Source organism: Chinchilla lanigera, unplaced genomic scaffold (assembly GCF_000276665.1).
Source record: "Chinchilla lanigera isolate Chin_1 unplaced genomic scaffold, ChiLan1.0 scaffold00115, whole genome shotgun sequence".
In the NCBI taxonomy this organism is placed as follows: Eukaryota; Metazoa; Chordata; class Mammalia; order Rodentia; family Chinchillidae; genus Chinchilla; species Chinchilla lanigera.
The window spans coordinates 2771209-2776432 of NW_004955516.1; positions in this window are offsets into that span (position 1 = coordinate 2771209).

Here is a 5224-nt window from a genome sequence, read left to right on the forward strand (position 1 = left end):
GACTTTCTAGCTTGCACCATTCACCTTTAAACATTCCGAGTGTAAATTCCTGATACAGGCTTGCATGAGACATTGTCATGGGTTCTAGGCCTCCACTTTGACTCAGGGAGGACATTGCCATGGGCTCTAGATTTTCAGCTGGATGTGTGCAGGACATTGCTGTGGGATTCAGGCCCTCAGGCGGATTTTTTGTGTCTCTAGTGTGGGGAAAGAATTTTCTGCACTCTTTTGCATTTGACTCTTTGGGTGAATTTTATAAAATAATCCTGTAAACTATGTGTTTTATATTAAATTGTTTCTCTTGTAAACCCTGACTAAAACATAAACTATAGTGCATTAAAATTAGAAATGAATGTGACAAGAAACCATAGAAACTGCATAAACTTAAAAAAATCAAATAACACCCTCCTGAACTATCAATGAATCACAGATGAAATTAAAGAAAAAATTAGACAGTTTCTGCAACGAAATAATCATACCAATACAACATACCACAAGGTACAGAACTTAATGAAAGCAGTCCTGTGAGGATGATTTATAGTGCTAAATTCTTACATCAGAAAAACAGAGCAAGCTCAAATAGACAACGTAATGTTGAAATTACAGCTTCTAGAGAAAGAACAAGTCAGTCTCAGAGCTCATATGAGGAGGAAATTATAAATATCTGAGCAGAAATTAATACAACTGAGTCTAAGAAAACCATACAAAGAATCAATGAATCAAAGAAATGGTTATTTTAAAGATTAAATAAAATTTCTGAATCCTTTACCAACCTTATCAATAAAAGGAAAGCATAGGCTCAAATCCATGCAATTAGGATTGAAAAGAGTGGAATCACAACAGACTCTGCAGAAAATACAGATCCTCAATACCTACTTTGAGAACCTGTACTCAAATAAGATAGAAAACAAAGAAGAAATGGAAAGATTCCTAGACACATATTACCAAAAGGTGAATCAAGAAGATATACCAAAGGTGAATCAAGAAGATAGAAAAACTCTAAAAAGCCCAATATCAGTCAATGAAATTGAAGATGTAATTTAAAATATTCTAAAAAAGAAAATTCCAGGTCCAGGTGGATTCACAGATGAACTCTACAACAAATATAAAGAAGAGCTAAAGCCACTACTCCTCAAACTATTTCATGAAACTGAAAGGGAGGCAATACTCCCAGTGTCATTCTGGAAGCAAGTGTAACCTTAATGAAAACAACAGAGAAGGAGCCAACCAAAAGAAAACTACAAGCCAGAGTCCCTAGTAAAAATAGATGCAAATATCCTCAATAAGATATTAGCAAGAACAATGTAGCAAATCATCAAAAAGATTATACACTATGACAAAGTAGGATTCGAGTAGGCATAGATGGTTCAACATATGCAAACCAATAAATGTAATATACCATATCAAAAGAGCCAAGGACAAAAACCACATGATCATCTCAATAGATGCAGAAAAAGCATTTAACAAAGACCAACACGCAATCATGACAAAATCCTATGGATAATTGGGATAGATGGTTTTTATCTCAATCTGATAAAAGCCACCTATGACAAACCAACAGCCAACATAATATTAAATAGTCAAAAACTGAAACTCTTCTCTCTAAAATCAGGAACAGGATAAGGATGTCTACTATTACCACTCCTATTCAGTACAGTTCTGGGAACATTAGTCAGAGCCATTAGACAAAAGAAAGAAATAAAATGAGTAAAAATAGAAAGGAAGAAGTTAAATTTTCATTATTTGTAGTTGACATGATATGCTAGATAGAGCACCCCAAAAACTCCATCAGAACTTGCAGATTTAATGACAGAATTCTGTTACATAACTGGATACAAGGTCAACACTCAAAAATCTATAGCATTCCTGTACACAAATAACAAACTCATTGAGAGAGATATTAAGAAAAACATGTCCTTCACAATTCCCTCAGAAAAACTGAAATACTTAGGAATCAATCTAACAAATGAAATAAAGCCCTTTGCACTGAGAGATACCGTACTCTGAAAAATAGAGATGAAAGAGGATATCATAAAATGGGAAGATATCCATTGTTTTTGGTTAGGAAGAACCAATGTAGTAAAAACGGCCATACTACCAATAATGTTCTAGAGATTTAATGCAATCCTAGTCAAAATGCCAATAGCATGCATCACAGAATTTCAGAAAATAATACTAAAATTCATTTGGAACCTGAAGAGAACAAGAATAACAATTCTGGTCAACAAGGGCAAGACAGAGGCATCATAATTCCTGACAAAATTATACTACAAAGCTATCATGATAAAAATAGCATGGTATTGATAACAAAAAACAAAAACAAAAAAAAAAAAACAGACCTGAACTTCAATGGAACAGATTAGAAGATATAGAAAGAACTCTAAACACACTCAGCCACCTTATCAACAACAAAGGTGTCAAATATCTTCAATAAAAGAAAAATAGCCTGTTTAATAAATGGTGATGAAAAATGGGCTTTCCACATGATGAAGATTAAAATGAGACACATATCTCTCACCATCCAGTAAGTTAAAATTGAAATGGATCAGTGACTTAAATATTAAAACACAAACCCTAAATTCATTGGGAAATAGAATACATAGACCTGTTGAAGATATAGGTGTAGGTAAAGACTTTATGATAGCACAGGAAATAATACAAACAATGAACAATTGGATCTTATCTTATTAAAGAGTTTTTGCATAGTAAATGAAACCACCAAAAGAGTAAAGAGACAACCCACAGAATGAGAAAAAATTGCCATCTGTTCTTCAGACAAAGGGCTAACATCTAGAATATATAAAGAACTCAAAAAAAAATCACACTCCCCATATTTAAAGACCCAATCTAAAAATGTCCATCTGAAATGAATAGGCACTTCTCAGTTGAAGAATTACAAATAGCAACTAAATATGTTTAAGAAGTTCAACATCACTGGTCATTCAAGAGATTCAAATTGAAATAACATTGAGATTTCATCTCACCCAGGAAAGAATGGCTATAATCAACAAACAATCCTGTAACAAATGCTAGTGGGACTGTGGGGAAAAAGAAACACTTCTCCACTACTGGTGGGAGTGTAGTCTGGTGGAACCATTGTGGAAATCAGTGTGGAGATTCCTCAGAAAAGTAAAAATAGAGGTTCCTTTTGATCCAGTTATTACCCTTCTTGGTATCTCCCTGAAAGCATTAAAAGCACCACACCACAGCAATATATGCACACCCATATTCACAGTTTGTAATAGCTAAATTCTGGAAACAGCCCAAATGCCCATCAGTCAATGAATGGATAAAAAAGTATGGTATTTTTATATAATGAAATACTACTCTACTGTAAAGAAGGATAAACTCGAGGCATTTCTAGGAAAATGAATGCACCTTGAATCCACAATTTTAAGTGAAATAAATCAAATACACTTGTGTAAATATTTCTTTATTTCTTGATGTGAGAATCCACAAGTGTAACTAAGGATAAAAATCTGTAATACATATTGGGAAATAGGCAGAAAATTTTCAAGTAGGAAGGGAAACAAGTGAATATAGAGGGAGAAAAGAAGGGAAAAGAAAAAAAGAGAAAAGAAAGTAACATGGAAAGAAAGCCTTTGTAAATAAGTAGGAAAAGAGAGGTCAAAGAGAGGGGTGGGGAGGGGAGGGGAATGGGAAAGAAAAAAGAAGAATCAAGCCAATCCCAGGACTCCTCCCATAGGTTGCCTGAGTCCTGCCCAGTGGAGGAAGAGAGGAGACTATCCCAGGTTTCTTCCTGAAGAAATGCAATGTAGTAATTATTGCTATTCTCCTACTAGCCTGTTATGAAACTCTGCTTTATTGTTATTGTTACTGTTATCCTTTTCTCTTTAAAATAAAAATTTTTTTAAAGTATCAAGATATACCATGTACTGGTACAAATTCCCTATGATTAATGTTATAATTATGTATATCTGAAGTGTACTAGTAAAATGAATTTTAATAAATAGATCATGCTCATGAGTGTATCTATTGTATATATTTGCAATATATAAGGGCAGGAAATATAGTAAGATATTATAGATAAATCTTGGAAATGCCACTATTGTCTCTTTTGTAACTTATAATTATGCAAACAAGTCATTGTATTGATCAAAGTTTTCTAATTTTAATTAACTTTTAGTTTAGAGTGTCTCAAAATTCTTTGAGTTTTGAAATGCTCCATAAGTGAAGGGACCTTAATAGTTAAATAATTTTAGGCAGAAAATTTAGATGCATGTACCATCTACAACTCTTCATAGTTCACAATGCAACTTGCATATTAACGGCTCTGAGATTTCCTGAAGTAAAGAAATTAGTTTGACTTTATTTAACTCATTGGTTCCTACATGAATTTGAAAATAGGTCCCCCAGCCTTTGGTATAAAACAAGTGGTTATTGATACTTTCTACCCTAAGTAGACTTAAATTAAGGTGTTCATCCTTTCCTTAAATAACCTACATTAATTGTCCCAATAACTAGACTAAACATACAAAGGTAAACTGAATGAAATCCTGCCTCTGAGGTGCTGTTAATCGTTTTATCCATGCCTTCCAGTGTCAATTCTATTTAAATTTAGAAAAAGTTCAGATTTGTTTAGAAATCTTAATTTAATTATAACTTTCAAAAGGCTGGAAAATACATGCCAATTGCATTGTACCCAATGCTGATAATACTGCAGTGTACGCTGTCTATGAAAGGTGTCTTGAAGTTAGGAAGTTAGAGATTTCCTTTATCTTGGGTCTGATCTGAGCCATCCCAAAACTTTCACCATAACTTCAAATTGACTTAATGAAAGCTACCTCCTAGGGTTTGTTGGAGTCTCTAATGTTTCATTGTTACATTCCAGAGTAATTATAGGAGCTAATGTGGTCTCTCCCAATTTCCCAGCTACTCTGAACAACTGTTACTATCACTATTTTGGAAGGGTAATTTGTAGTCTGTTATTTGATCTTTCAGAGGCCTGACAAACACAAGGATCAGTGAAGCCTTAGAGTTATTACTACTTTACAACTGTTGCTTTTGTTTCAATGGCTCGAGTTCCTTTGGGCAGATTTCAGAATTTAGTGCATGTACGTTTAACACACTACTTTTTGGCTTCCCACTATCAGGATTGTGTATTACAAAACTTGACATGTAATAAGAATTCCTTGTATCCTGTTTTTAGTTATGCTCTACTTTAGATTTTTTTTTTTTTTTTTTTTTTTTTTTTTTTTTTTTT